Consider the following 17,504-nt stretch of genomic DNA (forward strand, 5'->3'; position numbering starts at 1 on the left):
TAGATTCAACAGGGATCACTCTCTAAAATAAAAATGACCCTATGTTTAGGGGAAAAAAGATGATTAGAGGCTGTGACCAGCCTGAGTTTCAATTCTAAAAGAAACAAAATTCTCTGTTCTCTGTGAATTTCTTAAATCTCAGCTGATTTTACTTTACAACTGGAAAGTATCAGGACCACCATGAAAAAACAGACAACAATTTGGTCTTTAAAAAAGTTAAGTAAATATTGATTTCTCAGGAGAAAAGCTCAAACCACAGACCTCCACACCCAATAATTAGCTAATCTACTCTAAATGCCAAAGATGAATAGTAAAAAATAGAAAAAGAAACTACAGCTTTTATCCACAATTTGACAGGTATATGAAATACCAAAGGCAAATTTCAGTCATCTAGAGCTTAAATTGCTAAATACTGTACTTCTTTGGTTTTACATATTTAATGTTTTTTAATTAAAATGATTGAATATAAAGTGCTATTTAAATAGTTCTCCAACTGTTCTTATTCCCTTTCCCCTATGACTAATGATTGAGAATGCATGGTCATTTTTGCTCAAAAATTACTTGAAGCTCTTTAGCTTCTTTACCTCAAAAATTAGCATAAATATTGCTGACCATTCACACTTCTTATTGTCTTCCATTAAGAACACTTAGCCTGAGAAGGTACAAAAGGTGACACAAGGTGTTCTGTAGAATGTTCATATTTCAAGTTGATGATTAATCTTTTCAAATGTTTTAATGTTAACATGTCTAGAAATCATTCTCTGCTGCATTTTCTAATTTATGCCACCATATACCAGGATTTTCTTCTATGAAGCTGATTTCTATATGCAGTATTATGAATATGATTATTAAGGCACTAACACATGATCTTGGGCACATCATAAGAGCTGGTGTGCATTGACTGATTGCTACAATTTGTAAATTTCACATTTGGGAAAAGTAGGATCATAGCGAAATATGCTTTGATGATAAGGATGAGAGTTTTTCTCAGAAAATTAACACAGTCCAAAGATTATTTATAAAATTCATCATTGTCCAGAAGCCAGCTCCATATGTGAAAATTATTCCCCTTGCTTCCTAATAAAGAAGGACCCCTCTGTAACTTCAAGTTTGGTTACCTAACTAAAGAATTGAGTGGCAAGGATTAACACTAAAAGGCTGGCTTCATTTTTCTCACTTTAGCCCACAGTTAAGTTGTCCTTTAAAGCAAACTCTACTTACAATTTTAGGATTTAGGGCAGAGATGAAATTAGAGTCCAGTCTTCCAAATCATATACTTTCCATAAAAGTATAGAACCACATGATTCCTGGTCTTGTGTTTTCATTAGAGTCACAAGATTCCTATAGGAAACAATGAAAGAAGAATAGATATAAGATCAGAGAAAGATAAAAGACCCCCTTCAATATTATGTCATTGCCAGGCACTTCGTTCTATATAATTAATTACTCTGAAATTGACTTCTGGATGTTTAAACCTTTTCAAAATCTTTTTGTTTTTCTTCATCTTCAGAGTTTCTTGGGTTAAAAAAAAAAAGTTTCAGGTTAGAGGAAGTAACAAGTTAGGCATTAGAAATCAAAGCCGGCCAGATGATGCAAATGACATCACTAAAAATATAACAGTGATGGTATTAATGATGCACAAACAAATACAGCCCTGGCTTACCCAGTGCTCTTGTATCCACCTTGCTTTACCAGAACAAATCCTATTTAAGGTGATGCAACCAGGTAGTGGAAGCCTTGAATTAGATTTTGGAGGGGGGGGGGGACAACTCTTTGTTATACATTGATTGTATATCATGTACAATCTACATGATTGTATTATGCAGCTCCTTCTCTTCTTTACAATTTTAAGTGTTTATTATGTAGATATTGTTGAATACTGGCCATCTTTTCCCATCCTAACTGCATAATATTAACACAATTTGCCTTGGATATCTATTAAGCTGGCATTATTGGTGATGTTGGCTGCCTATTATGTGTACCCCCGCCCTTCCTGGGCAAGGAATGGGGTAAGGAATTACCTATTACTCTCGATATCCAGAAAAGGAGGAAATGGCAGGTGTTTGCTTTTGCAGCAGCTATGATAAAAGCACATAATATTGACATTGCCAGTCAGACACTCTCAACCAGTAAATCCACTCTGGAGTGAGTGATGCAAAGATGCAGGGACAAAGGAGATTTTGTCCTGGTACAAATAGCAGAGACAACAGTTCCAGGGTCAGCACTGGCAATGGTGCCAATGGCAGAAAATGTCCAAGACTGGGGGTGGGAGGGGGGGCAATATCTGACATCCTGCAGCTGTGGCCATAATGGCCAACCCAATGTTTCCTGAGGAGTAACTTTAGCTGTGTTCCTGGTGTTCAGTCTTTCTTGGTTCCTGCTTGTTTTCTGAGCCTAATATTCCAAATTTGCTGCAAATTCTCTGAGTACCCAACAAGATTTTTGAGAAATTCCTTTTGGATTTAACTTATCCAGAGTCAGTTTTGGTTAGTTTCAAGGAGGAACTTTGATAGTTAAATGGCTTGAAGAGAGAAACTTTTGCTTTCTGGGTCTGGAAATACCCAGTGCACATGCTTGTTTTGGTGCAGATTTCACTCACTAGTAGGGAAATGTATGGAGGGCCAGCTTAATTTCTCAACTGCTGATAAGTGCTTGCTGTCCATTCTAACCACTCCAGAATTTTCCATATACAATCAGCAAAATATTACAAGTGAAATCTCTCTCTCTCTCTCTTTCTTTTTCAGCTGGTGGACTCAGTTCTTCCTCCTGTATGTAAGTTTTCCAAAGGCTTTGCTCTAAACAATGCATCATGTAAAGATCTAAAGAAATTTGCTCATTTGCTGTTATGTTCATAAAAGTCTCTGTCCCGCCATTGTTCTTTCCAAGTGGCAAGAGCACTGCACCAGAAGTCTGGAGAACATACTTACTAGTCCTTGCTCTTTTCCCAATTGACTTGTCACCTTCGTCAATGACTTCATCTTTCTGGACATCAGTTGCCCATGTGTAAAATGTGGGAAGGAAACCTCAGGAAGGTGGGCTGTCTCGTTTCTTCTTGAATTACTTCTTGCTTCACAGAATCTGATTTCATAAGAAAATGTTCTAACAGGAAAAAAATTGTCCTCTTCTCCCCAACCCCTCAACATAAGCATCATTATCCATCCTTTGATAAAACAGAAGGAGAAAAGGGGGACAATAAAAGCAGAAAAAGGAAAAAAAAAACTTCTTTCATTTTGATAGAAGTTCACAAAATATAGCAACTCAGTTTCAATTTTCTGGAGCTCTGCACAATTAATCTTAATTATTGCCTAGAGAAACCTAACACGCATAATTCCAGTTGTTTAAAGAATTCCATTCATTAAAATAAAGGAGTAGGGCAAAGGTAGAGTGATATTTTTATGAAGCACTGGACTTGTAATTTTCCAACATCTGTAGGGAGTTAAAAAACGATCACTACGATCATTTCAGTTACTCTGAAGCCAGCAATATGAGTAATCCTTAGACGTTTTATGGGTCCTACAAAATCATCAAATAGATTTTCAAAAAGTGTTTGCAGTAAGAACCACACCTCTTTTTTTTCTGGGCATGGAAAAACCATGTAAAATAGATTCTCAATGAAGCCAGCATTTTAAGTAACAGACACAGAGTTTATTTTTAGAGACTGGGTTGCCATTAGTACATAGTTGGACACTTTCTAGTCTGACTTAAACACAAAAGAAACACCTTCCTGATCATTTATAAAGCAAGGTCTTGTCTCCACCCTATATAAAGTATGAAATATAAAGGTTCTAATAATAGGATACACCTAATAAATGCATTGATAGGTGCTTTCTCTTTTGACACAATTAAACTGCCCTAAGCAGTACCTAGTTAATGAGGTCTTAAATTGTCAGAAATAAATAGGTGCACTCTGCCTTAACTTCCACATGAGGCAATAGCAGACACTGCTCTTTTCAGCTACTTACATTTATTTTGGACCCTCTGCCTATCTAGTCAAGGTCCCCTAAGTGAGACTGGTCGGGGACTTCCAGCTGCACGTCTCATCCCTAAGAAGCCTGCTACAGTGCCACATGAGCCTACTTTATTGGAAGCTGACACTGTGCTAACAAAGAAAGCTGGCAAGCATCTGTAATTGGGCAGTTTAAGCTTGGGAATATTAGGAAAAGACACTTAGTTCTGCATTACCCTTGAGCATTTTTAGAAGGTGTGAGGTACTTTTGCTTCTAATTAAAACCAGAGGAAGGGCGCCTGGGTGGCTCAGTTGGTTAAGCGACTGCCTTCGGCTCAGGTCATGATCCCGGAGTCCCAGGATCAAGTCCCACATCAGGCTCCCTGCTCAGCAAGGAGCCTGCTTCTCCCTCTGACCCTCCCCCCTCTCATGTACTCTCTCTCTCTCATTCTCGCTCTCTCAAATAAATAAATAAATCTTAAAAAAAAAAAAAAAAACCAGAGGAAACACTGAATGAAGGCCAGCCTCACATGTAATAAAGGGGATGTGTATTTTGACAGGCTTTTTCCCTGGTAGTCACTTCATCTCTATCCCGACTTTCCAAATTTCTGTAGTAGGGGAAAGCCATTCTCATTCAACTTCTCCAAACTAAGAATAAAATGACCGTGTGCCTAGGAAAGATGATATGATGATTTAAATTCATATTAAGGTACACATGACTGACATCAGATTATTTCTGAAGGCTGGTTGGGATAAGAAGAAAAGAGTATTTTGATACTAAGAGTGTAAAAAAAATTTGGAAGTTGGCCAGGAAACATAATTCATCCACAAAGAAACATAGGGAAGCAGGTATTTAGGAGGGAGTTGTGAGCTAGCTTGATGCTTACCCACTAGGCTTACAGAGAAGCTGCAAGGTGACTTTTATTTTAATGGGGAACCTTTGGTCAGGCCTGACTTCATGTATGTCACGTAAATGTTGCCAATAGAAATCCCAGGCAGACTTTTTGTTTATTGCCTGTCTTCTCCTCTGTTATGTGAATTTCTTGGGGGTAAGGAGTACTACTGTTCTATTCACTACTAGATCCCCAGCACCTGAAAAGTGTCTGGTATGTGGGAAGGACTCAATAAATACTTGTTTTAGGAAGGAAGGAGCAGAGGCCTACTGAGACCACCCAGTGACAGGAAATCTGGGGCATGTGGTCTTCAGTAGTCCAATGAGCATGTAGCTATGTTCAAGAAGTCTGTCTGTGGTATAAACAAATGAATTTATAACATACCCAAGGGAATGTGGTTATATGATAGTTGGCACACCATTCTCTTGGCAAGGTCTATCTCGCTCTGTTCACTCACCCCAAGGCTCCCTCTGGCCTCTAACTTACCTCCCACTGCATAGTCCTTCCCTCTTGGAGCACCTAGATGTGTTTGCATCACCCATCATGCTACCCTTTGACTTTATGTTGATTGCCGGTCCTTAACTGAGGTCCCACATTTATTCCTGGAATTCACCACTGGTCTTTAGACACCAAGTCTGCACAAATTCAGTGACTCTCCAGGTGTTTCAGATTGAGCAGCAAACTCAAGCATGCCCCCAGTCTGGCCACTGCCCAACCGCGTCAAGTCCCATGTTCACCATGTGGTATAAATCTGAGGGTGAGATTAAGTCTTTAGAGGAGGAAACTAATGGGTCCACCCACCTTCAGGGAGCTGGTAACAGGAGAGACTGAGGACAGGGGAAGAGGCTAGAAAGAAAGGAGTTCCATGGAACCTGGGAGCATGGAAAGGGCGATGGGAGCAAAAAACTCTATATACTTTAAAATCTGGCTCTGGATTCGTCCTGTCCCAAATGCTGACTGTACCAGCCTGTAAAACATTTAGAGAGATGCACAACTGTGCAAACAAAGCAAATTGCAAACCAGTTTTAGTAATTTCTCAATGAAGGGATTACCCTGTAATTCTCTGTGAACCTCCTATTTTGCAAGCCCAAAGGGAAAATAATTTGTTCTAGACATGTCTATTATTGCTTGTCCCACCCTCAGCTAGTTGGAAGGGAAACTGCCCTTGCCTTCAAGTTCCTGCTGAGCATGCACAACCATGCTCACTGGCCTCGTCCACAAAATACAGTCAAAATAGTATCTGCCTCCCAAGTTGTTATCGGGATTAAATGAATCGTGTCTAGAGTGTTTAGGAGATTGTCTGGCACACAGTAAGTATCCTTTAAATGTCAGCAGTGATACTGACTGTGATGGTAAGAGATGACAGTGATGATGTTTATAATAATGCTAACACATCACTAGGTATGACTGATTGGACAAGACATGCTCCTAGCCAAAAGCTACCAATCAAGAAGCTGCATGTTGTTTTCTAATTTCTGTGGCTGGTTTCAAACGGTGAGCTAGACCAATCAGAGCTTTTCTCAGAGAACCAACCAATAGTGACCAATAAAGGTCATGGGCTGGGGTGGCCCCAGTGTGGCAATGTGAAGGTTAAAATCTGAAGGAGAAAGTAATTGAAAGAAAGGCGAGTGAAAATAGGCATTGCAAGAAATGCACAAAGCAGCAGAAACACTTACAGAGAGAAAGAGAAAGAAAGAATGCAAACCCAGAGTGATCAGCACCCGGCCTGCCCTTTAATTCTGCTACTCTCACTACTGGTTTCTTAAATGTTCTCCTAGATTCCAACCCTCACTCCTGACTTTTAGTTTTAAATCCATTTGGGTTTGTGTGGGTTTTATGTTTCATGAGCCCAAAGACTCCTAACTGGATTTTAAAAATACTTTTTATAGTATAATTAGTCATACTACAAAAAATGAGTCAGACATTATCTGGCTACAAGACTTCCTTTCAACTGTGGTTTACAAATTTTACAGCATACCAATCATTACAAACACTGATTAACAGATTCAGCTGTTTATGTACATTGGAATTTCTATGGAGAGTCCCTCCCATGTAATTCCATCCTCACGTCCATTACAAAGAGATGGTGATGTTAGTGATCTGAACCCAGGACTGAAATGGCAGAGGCATGTCAGGCAGTGCAAACTCAAATGCCTACAGGGGACACTAATGCATAAACGGGGTAAAATTTAATACACAGTGGTAGGAATTCTGCCAACTGAAGAAGCATGTCATCCTGTGACTCTCTGGGCCCTTCCCAAGAAAAGAATTTCTCCTCAGATCAGTCTTCTGTTGACTGATGGAAATGTGTTTCTAATACAAAAACTGGAATTCCAAAATTTAAAAACTTGAATCTTCTGATTTTTAAATGTTGGAAACTAATTTAATTTTTAAAAACAGATATGGCCCAAAGGAAATGCGTCTGCAGACCCAACTTTATCTGAGGCTGCCAGTTTGTACCCTCTGATGTAATGGGATGAGAAATACACTCTAGTAAGGAACTGGATGCCTCACAACTTACCATATTTCCTAAGTCCCCAGCTGGCTATGTGGTTACACTGTAAAAAGACAAGAAAGGGGAGACTTTATTCTGAGATGTTTTGCCAGAGGGAAATGAAAAAAAGTACAACAACATTTGTCTAAAAGATTCGAGAACGAGTTAACATAATTATCATCAAATTATGGATCCTGGTAATAATGCATATATAATAATGCAATAATGCCTTTTGTATTGCAATAAAACCATGCTATGTCTCCTAGCATCCTTGGTATGTCATTTTGTAATTGTCTTTTCTATCACGTACATTTCAACAACAATGTCTAGGAAATCACAGTATGTGGGTAATTTTTAAACCTTTTTTCCTGTTCCTAACAGATTCATATTAAACCCTTGGCTTTTAGAGTTATATTTAAACATACTCTTTGTCTATGGTAAGAAAGTAATGTAAGTGATATATACACATTTTTTAATTTCCCTAGAATGATGATCTCTAGGTTTTTAAAAAAATTTTCCAGACTAACCTAATTAATTGCAATAGAATATACATTTTGAAATGCAGAGTATATAAAACATAATACAAGGCATGGCTTTCAGATTATAATTCAGTCATAGTCTTCTCAGTGTATGCTACAACTGTCCTCTTCAAAAAACTATATGAACACTTTCTAGGACATGTAAATTTTTGTATTGTCTTTTGCTCTAAATTCTTCAAATTTAAAGCAAAGTGGTTACAACGGAAAGATTAACTTCCTTCCACATCCTCTCTCTTAAAACCTGTGTATCTAATGCTGAAGACAAAGGATGTAAGAGAATCAGTTACTGGTATTTAAAAACTTAGACCTCATATGGAAAAGTCCTCACTACTTCCAGTGTTAACCCCAATATGTAAAGAGCTTAGAAGAGCTTCCAGTGTTAACCCCAACTTAGAAGAGTTTACTACTGTGCTTGAAGAAGAGAAAATTGAACAAACAGAAAATTAGCAATTGTTCTTAGACCCATTAGAGGACTCAGGTTGTAGGGCAAACCACCCCCCAAATCTGGGAGAGACAGGTGGTGACAGGCAGAATAACAGCTACCAAAGAAGTCCATAACCTAATCCCTAGAACCTGTGAATGTGTTATTTTACACAGCAAAGGGAAATTAAGGTAGCAGATGGAACTATGGTCAATAATCAACTAATACAGGGCGCCTGGGTGGCTCAGTCGTTAAGCGTCTGCCTTCGGTTTAGGTCACAATCCCAGGGTCCTGGGATTGAGCCCTGCATCGGGCTCCCTGCTCAGCGGGAAGCCTGCTTGTCCCTCTCCCACTCCCCTTGCTTGTGTTCCCTCTCTCGCTGTGTCTCTCTCTGTCAAATAAATAAATAAAATCTTAAAAAAAAAAAAATCCACCCAGAGCATGAGGCGCCTGGGTGGCTCAGTCTGTTGAGCGCCCGACTCTTGTTTCGGCTCAGGTCACGATCTCAGTGTCATGAGATCCAGGATCACAGCGTCCGGCAACACGCTAAGCGTGGAGCCTGCTTAAGAGTCTGTCTCTTCCTCTCCTTCTGCCCCTCCCCCTACCTTGTGCCCTCTCCCACATTCTCTCTCTCATTCTTTCTCTAAAAAAACAAAACAAAACAAAACAAAACACACACCCAAGGCATTCTCCATAAGAAAGGCTTATCCCTTAAGTTTACCCCATGTGAAGTATAAACTGTATTGTTTCTTGCGGGTAGAGTAGTCCCTCCCTTATCCACGAGGGTACTTTCCAAGAACCCCAGTGGATGCCTGCAATTGCGGATAGTACCGAACACCACATATACTGTATTTTTCCCTCCACATGCATGCCCATGATAAAGTTTAATTTATAAATTAGGCACAGTAAGACATTAACAACCATAACTAATAATAAAAGTTATAACAATATGCTGTAATAAAAGCTATGTGAACACGATCTCTCTCTCCAAATATCTTATTGTGCTTTACTCACCATTCTTCTTGTGATGATGTGAGATGATCAAATGCCTCCGTGAGATGAAGAGAGGTGAGTGGCGCAGGCGGTGTGACGGAGGGTTAGGCTGCGACTAACCTGCTGATTCGTCAGGAGAATCACCTGTTTTCGGAGAGTGATGACAGTAACTGAAACTACCGATGGCGAAACCACAGATGAGGGCGGACCTTCTTGTGAACAGTTCAGGGAAGTACGGGTTTAGGTGAACAGTTCATAAAGGGTGTTGGGGGACGCCTGGGAGGCTCAGTCATTAAGCGTCTGCCTTTGGCTCAGGTCATGATCCCAGGGTCCTGGGATCGAGCCCCGAATTGGGCTCCTTGCACACTGGGCTCCCTACTCAGCGGGAAGCCTGCTTCTCCCTCTCCCACTCCCCCTGCTTGTGTTCCCTCTCTAGCTGTCCCTCAAATAAGTAAATAAAATCTTTAAAAAATAAAAATGAAAAAATTAAAGGGCGTTGGGATCAGCAGCATTGGCATCATCTGGAAATCTGTTAAACCTACCTAACGAGGACAAAGGGAGAGGGAGAAGTAGAGGGAGAGAGAGAGCAGGGGGGTGGGGGGAGGCATTTTCAGACATTTGGGTTTTGGTAAGTCTTCTAGGAGATTCTGATGCAGAGGAGATTTCACACAAAAGGGCGCAAGAGGGGCACCTGGGTGGCTAAGTTGGTTAACCCTCCAACTCTTGATTTTGGCTCAGGTCATGATCTCCGGGTCATGTGATCAAGCCCCGCTTCAGATTCTGTGCTCAGTGGGGAGTCTGCTTTAGATTCTCTCTTCCTCTGCCCCTCCCCGCTGCATTCTCTCTCTCCAAAATAAATAAATAAGTCTTAAAAAAAAAAAAGGGCATAAGATAGATCTCTTGCATCAACACAGGCTCTCTTGTGACGTGAGGGCATCTAGACATGTCTCTGCTTCCTCAGGGGGCATGTGAAAAATGCTGCTGAGAACCAGAAGACCTGTAATACCTCTGCCACATGGTTGAGGATAAATGTCAGGAGCTAAATGTCCAAGCAACTCCCTAGGCCAGGTTTGGTGGTGGAGGGCATGGCTGAGACTCAAGGGGTTGACATCATCTGAAACAGTCAAGGAGGAGCCAAGGCAGCAACATGGTGGATCAACCAGCCAGTTCTACAAAGACCCAGCACTCAGGGAGGGTAAGGTGAGCTTCCTATAAGGTAGAAGGGAAAGAGGCAAACGGCACTTAGAAGATGTCAAAGAGGGTGTGTATATATATATATATATCTCCTCTAAATATTTGTATGAAATGAGACTGTTTTCAGTGCTTAATTTGGAAAGTAAAGTTATCCCCAAACCCTTTTCCTACCCAGTGAACATAGAAGTTACAGATAAATTTAAAAAGAAGACAAAACTAACAATTTTGCAAATCTGTACAGAGTGGAAATATTTCAATGCAACTAATTTGTCCATTTTATTATTTGATTATTTAGAAAATATTTGAGAATTAAAGATCATTATTTCAGATGTCCTTTGTCAAAAAGCCTCTAAGATGGGATTGTGATGGAAACATTGTTTTGAAATAGAGATACTGCAGTGATTAATTACAACCACTTGAGGGCAGTAAAAGCACATTTGTCTGTATAGTACTGCTGATTTAATTACAACTTTAAAATTAAACACTTGGCCAAAATGGCTTTCTGTATGTCTACTTTGGTCTAGAGTTATAATCCCCCACCTCCACAGATCAGATTCCCAGGGAGTTTCCCTCATGTTTTAAATGTACACATTCTTTTTGTTTGTTTGTTTGTTTTATTAGCTCTATTTTTACTGTGGCTTATAATAGATATAATTGTGAAACATTGCCCATTTAAGTCACAAGTTCAATTTCTTCACCTCAAATCATCCTTTAGGTTCATATAAGTGTATCTGAATGTCCGTCCATGTATGTGGGCATGCATGTTTGTGCAAGTGTGTGTGTTTACTCAACAGAAGGTTGAGTAAATAAATATAGTTGTAAGCATTACAGTGAACAAACAGAATTATTTGGGGGTATGGTTATAAAGTGCCTTTATTCTTTCCCATCACTGCCCTGCAAACCCTCTATGTTGGTATGCTTCTTTTTCATCACCACTTAGATAACATCTTGGGCAAGTCCCATAATTGCTCAGATGTTAAAAGAGATTTTCAAGTTACTTTTATCTCCTCCCTCCAATTATCTAATTTCAGTGATTCAAATGTGCGTCTTGTATAATACTTAATATTCCAAACTTAAACTTCTCTCTTCATTTTGTCTGCTTCCCACTGGAAGCCTGCACTGGGGAGAAGTGGTGGGGTAGTCACAAACATTCAGATCTATTTCCTTATCTACTCCGCATTTCCACTCATCTTTTTTTAAGATTTTATTTATTTGACAGAGAAAGATAACGAGAGAGGGAATGCAAGCACAGGGAGCTGGGGAGGGAGAAGCAGGCTCCCCACTGAGCAGGGAGCCCGATGCGATGCGGGGTTTGATCCCAGGACCCTGGGATCATGACTTGAGCTGAAGGCAGACGCTTAACGACAGACCCACCCAGGCGCCCCCTCATTTCCACTCATCTTTCCATTCGCAAGGTAGCCTCTGACTCCTGGAGGGTTGGAAGAGAGGTAAAAAGCAGGAGATGTCCTCTTTCATTTATATCTCTGTAATCAGACATTGTTTATCTCCACTTGTGGCAGAAGTTTAAATCTATCTATTTCTCTTGAAGCAACTTTTGGGAGCTTTTGGGAACTGAGTGATTATACTACTGGAACTGCCAGCTTCATGGGTGTGAGACCTGTGTAGCTCTCCAGACCACATGCTTAGAGAAGCCTTGTGCTTGGTTTAATGCTCTGTCATTACCACTTTAAAAATTTTAATAACTTTTAAACAAGAGACCCTGCATTTTCATTTTTCATTGGAACCCAAAAGTTACAAAGCTAGTATTGACTGAGTGCCTCCAAACTGCTGATCTATTGCAAGGTAGTGGCCTCTCCTTTAACTGACAATTTATAATCTCCCCTCAGCCTCTCTCTAGTCAGATTATATCCCTGGCAGAAACCCCCTTGGGCAGGATCCCATGAATAAAGACCCCAAGCCAATGCCTTATGTGGGTTCTTTTGCTCCAGAAAAGCAAGCACTTTTGGGGAGTACAGCTATTGTGAATCTCTCTGCTAGGGCTACAAGCCATCTCAGCCAAACCCTCCCTGGAGATTTCTTTTCAGGCACGAGTCACATGGTTCTATCGTGTTCCTAAGCAATGGTGATCCTATCTAGGCCCTCTGTATACTCCAGAAAGCCCTTCTTCCTCTAGATAATTGTCAACATATTAGTTGTTGCTCTAACACCCTGGCTTTTTGGACCTCAATTCTTAGACACTGCTGAGGTGGGTGGGACGCTCAGAGTCAATACTTCATATTGTAGCCCCTCCTATGCAGGTTCTGGATAGAGTGTTCAGCCTTGCTTTGGAAATTACAAGTTCTTGCCTTCTGCTGTTTTGTTCTCAGACTTTCTGCTGAGGGAGCTCAGCAGAAACAGAGACAGAAAAAATGCCGATAAAATGCCCAGCCACATCATTTATAATGACATTTTACTCAGAATTGGAGATTTTGAAACTATTTATCTGAAAAACATTTTAAATAGTCCTAACTCAGTAAAAATATTAATGGCTTCATCAGTAGGAGAGAAGAAATATTGAAAAATATTCTGAGCATCTCCTTTGTGTAGGAACCAGTAATAAGTTCTACTGATAAGAAAATTATTAAGACAGCGCCACAGTCCTGGGTAGCCCACAGTTAGAAACTGAGTAACACAAGTAGACAATTTTCCAAAGTTAGATGAGTGATAATAAAGTTTTGTCATGGGTTTTGTGTGTGTTTCCTGAGCTTGCAAGTGAGAGTGGGGCTGTGGAGCTTCTTTCCTGAAGCTTCGTGATTGGTAGATTGCTTTTAAGATCCCCTTAAGTACATCCACCCCTCATCTCTCAGTTTCTGGCTCTACTGTATATATAAGATGAAATCACAACTGATGTACCTTCTGACATGAGTTTGATTCTACCCATAAATTATTTTATGTCTATCCAAAACTCAATTCTGTGGCAAGGCTTTGCACAGGGCATCTTGAATTTTTTTCTATCTCATTGCTATGATGAACCAATATGAGAGCCTTTAGACAAGTCTTTTTTAGTTTCTCCTTCAGTGTAGGAGAAGCAGTCCATAATAAGAGGTAGATGGGTACCATTAAAGGACAGAGAAGGAATCCAGTAGCAACATTCTTAGTGACATTGGATGTCTTGACTTGGAAATCTATTGTCTTTTTGCCCCACTGGAGATTTCCTCATATGATTAATGAAATTTTATTAAATCTCTTTGGTTGTGGATCCCTTTGGGAACGATAGGGACATTTACATCTTCACCAAGTAAAAATACTCCCAGATTAATTGGCAAAAGCAAACAAACAAACAACACCACCCTTCAATGGGGTGGGGAAATTTCAGGTTGGATTTCCTGGGCATAGCAATTATAATGTGGTTCTTAACTTGGAAAACATTGTCCAGATTTTGTCTTTCTGGTACTAAAGACAGAAAATCAATGCATACTGATTATAGGTTTTGGTGGCTTTTCTAGATAGCCTGACTTGCTGGCTGATATTTTTCTCAGGGGAAGGAGTCACATTTTGTGTAAACATCCTCTGCCATAGTGAAGCCAAACTGTGCCTTCTGACTGGCTCTGGCATGTTTCTTCCTTAAAGCACTGAATTCTTCATGCATCACTCTCAGCACAAGGGAGCAGTATTTCTAAAGCAATACCAACTGCTTCCATAGCCCATGTGCTAGGCATCAGTACACTATGTCACATACTGTTGATAATTTCTCCCATCCTTAGAACAGGATTCTCCTACTTTTAAAAGATCTAGAGCTATCCTGCCAGGAGTGCTCATATTTCTCATTCCACTCTCCTCTGAACCTCCAAAACTACCAAAGGGTCTCTTTTTCAGTCTTTTCTTTCCATCTAGAGAGACTAGATTTAAATGTATATTTCTCAGCTTCTGTTGGTGCAATCTCTGGTGAAAGCCCCAGATTATCAATCATGTCTCTGCGCCCCCCCCCCCAGCTTTAAGAGGTCCATCCAATTTATACCCCAAATGAAAGGTGTCAGTGGTCTGAGAATGAAGACTGCCTTACAGAACATTTGCCTTCTCTGGCTGAACCCTGGCCATTAACAAGTGATTAAGTCACTTGTGGCCAGCTAACCTTATAGTATCAACCCATCCAGTTTAGGACAAGGAAGGACATAATTAAGAAATAAAAGTGTTGTTACCAGTCTACTCTTAAAAGACCCTCCAAATATATGCAGCTTAAATTAATCATGTAGCCCACTTCAGTGCAAAAAATCTAGTTTATGAATGGGGAGTTGAGCTTTTAGCTATAGACTAACAAATGCCACAATTTTCTTTACCCAGTGACTTAATTTTTAAAACTATAATACCATTCATAAGACCTATGAGTCAGCATCAATGTATGATATAATGCTTATTAAAATTGGTAGAATTAAAATGAAGATATTTTTATTAAGACAGAGGTTCTCAACCCTGGCAAAATATTAAAGTCACCCGGAGACCATTTAAAAGAAAAACATTACTTGAATTAGAATTTCTGAATTTTAAAAAATCTCCCCAGATGGTTCTTGTAATCAGCCCAGATTGAAAATCACTGGCCTAGGATTTAGAATACTTGTTCCAGGTTTCACTGGAGGTGACTGGGTCAATCCTCTTTCTCACAAAGCTGCTGTGAGCATCATCCTACTGATGGGAGTGAGCTTAGTGCTAACCAAATGCTCACAAGTGAAATCAGTATGAGACATGGGATCCAGGTGTAATCTTTGATTGACAGCTTTAAACACCAGCTGTACTTTCAATACATCTTCACTTCTCTAAATCTACTGACTGGAAGCTAGCAGATAGGACAAAATTTCCCCTGATGAGAAACTATGACTGCTATATAATTAACAGAGGCCTAGGCATAGCAGAACCAACATTTCTTAGGGAACATTTTCTATTCTGCCTCTTTGAGATAGTCTAACATTAAGGATTCAGTTTTCATCTCCCCAAAGACTTTCCAAATACAATCATATTATCTAAATATTCCAACACCTTTAACGCGATTCCACATCAGTCACTGGTAGGTAGGTGATATCAGAGAAGTCCTGATGTGCTCTTTCAGACAGTAAAAAATTCCCTCTGGACAAATTAGTACTAAATTCTCATCTCCTTCAACCTCGTTATAGTCATTCTTTAACAGTGAGAAGCACTATCTCTGCCAGAAAGCCCAGGACACACTAACATCAAGGTATATTGGTCAGATTTGGTCCATTTGTTTGGTATATTAGTCAATATCTATTTTTAATCTTTCTAGGTTTCTCAAGATTCATGTGGATTCCAAAACTTAGTATTGTGATGGTTACAAGGTCTTTAACATGGTCTGATGGCTTTTTAAGCATGTTTCTTTTTTTTTTTTCTTAAATGGCCAAGTGTCTCATAACAATGTTCTATACTGTACTCCTTTCCAACAACCAATTCTCATTCTAGAGAATAGCACATTCTTATCACATAGCTTTCCTATTATTCTCTCCACCTATTGCATGCATTCTAAGGAGTCACTGAAATCAAAATTGTCTAAACATCAGACTCCTCTCATTTGGAAACACTAGCTAAGCCATGTTGAAAATGACTTCTTTGGGTCTTCTGACATCTGTTAGTCTCAACAATCATGTGGGTAGGTATAGCCATATTCTGTTATTAGAACATATTGTCACAATAATAATCACTTTTTAATATTAAAATTTTAGACCAACCTAAGTGAAAACGTCACTGAAAATCCAAATTCAAAGCCTTTCCTGATTTATGACTATAATCTCTTTCCTCTTCTGCTTCAGATTCCTCCAAAATCAGATTGTGGAGAGATGGGATTAGGAGAAAGAAACAAGGATCTTTTTTGCATAACTCATCCTGCTGCAGTCCCTGGGTTTTACATTTGCAGGAGGCAAGCCTCCTAATAGTGGCCTGCATGGACGCAAATATGAGTCCTTTGGAGGACCTATCTGAAGGGCCTCACTGTAGTTGTCTAGTATGTGTCATGTGCCTTCCAACAAGGCTTTTTCCAACCACTTCACAGCTCCAATATGCTCCTGGGGTCATCTTACCTAGATTAAAGCCCTCCGGACTGGGGGCTGGAGAAATGGCTCAAACTTAACGTCCCTTGACTGATAGGAAACTCATATGACCTTGCCAGGCTAATAAGGGCTACACTGTTGTTGCTTCTTCTTATATCTTTGCCAATATGGACTAATTCAGCAAGCTTTTCATCTACTCAGTCTTCTGGATAAGGAGCAGCTTAAGCCATTACATTCACATATGCATTTGGACCTTTAGGGGCATATGCCTGGTCTCCTAAGAACTTGCTCACTGTGCTCTCTCCTATAGCCTTGAAATTGTTTTCTTTGCTGATCACATAACAAACATTTTTAATATGTGATTATTATCCTTGTTTGGTCTATTACCCCAAAAACTTCCTTTGAGAAAGAAACTGATTGGGTCAAACATTAAACCCTAGTTCCATCTACTATGGTCAATGAGATGGAGTTTTGTGGGTTTTTCCCATTTAGAAGTTTCTCTGGAAGGAGATTCTCTGATTAGAGGAATTTAGCAGATTTATTAAGGGTAAGTGGGGCAGAGTGGAAAAGGGCGTCTCCAAAATTTAATTCTCCAAGGTGTAAACATCAAGAAGAGAAGAAAATAACTCGGAAACTGGGATACCTAAAAGAGAGTAGATCTTTAATAAATTCTACCTTGGTGTAAATTCTTAGGTTAATTTTTGGTGTAAATCTTCCTCAGTATAAATTCTGTACTAGCCTCACTTGCTCATCTAACAAGTTAAATAAAATTAGTTGGAAGCATACCAATTAGATTTTTAAGCGATAAAAAGTAAAATGGAAAAGAAAGTTTCTTATAATAGTTAACATTTGCATAACCAGTTACAAGAATTATCCTCTTACTCAATGAAAAGATTTTATTTTAAATTTTAAAGATCAATGCATCCTAGTGAAAGAAACAGACTAGGAAGGAAAACATTTTATGGCAATTTTCATGTTCTTTTACAATTACAGCTCAAGTTTCAAAGTTCAGGTCAATAGATATATATTGTCCT

At 39.5% G+C, this 17,504-nt stretch overlaps 1 long non-coding RNA gene across 1 annotated transcript; it reads right to left on the reverse strand.

Moving 5' to 3' along the window:
* Window positions 1-1,227: 1,227 nt before the first annotated feature.
* Window positions 1,228-9,392, reverse strand: LOC114209133 (uncharacterized). The gene is made up of 4 exons (XR_003609253.1): window positions 9,308-9,392; window positions 7,361-7,397; window positions 2,928-3,160; window positions 1,228-1,341 (listed from the first exon to the last, which is right to left on the reverse strand). It is a non-coding gene; the product is annotated as an uncharacterized LOC114209133 (long non-coding RNA).
* Between the last annotated feature and the right edge of the window lie 8,112 nt (window positions 9,393-17,504).

The sequence above is a fragment of the Eumetopias jubatus genome, unplaced genomic scaffold (assembly GCF_037043125.1).
Source record: "Eumetopias jubatus isolate StellerSeaLion01/CBP00866 unplaced genomic scaffold, mEumJub1_p1.0 scaffold_1, whole genome shotgun sequence".
Classification (NCBI taxonomy): Eukaryota; Metazoa; Chordata; class Mammalia; order Carnivora; family Otariidae; genus Eumetopias; species Eumetopias jubatus.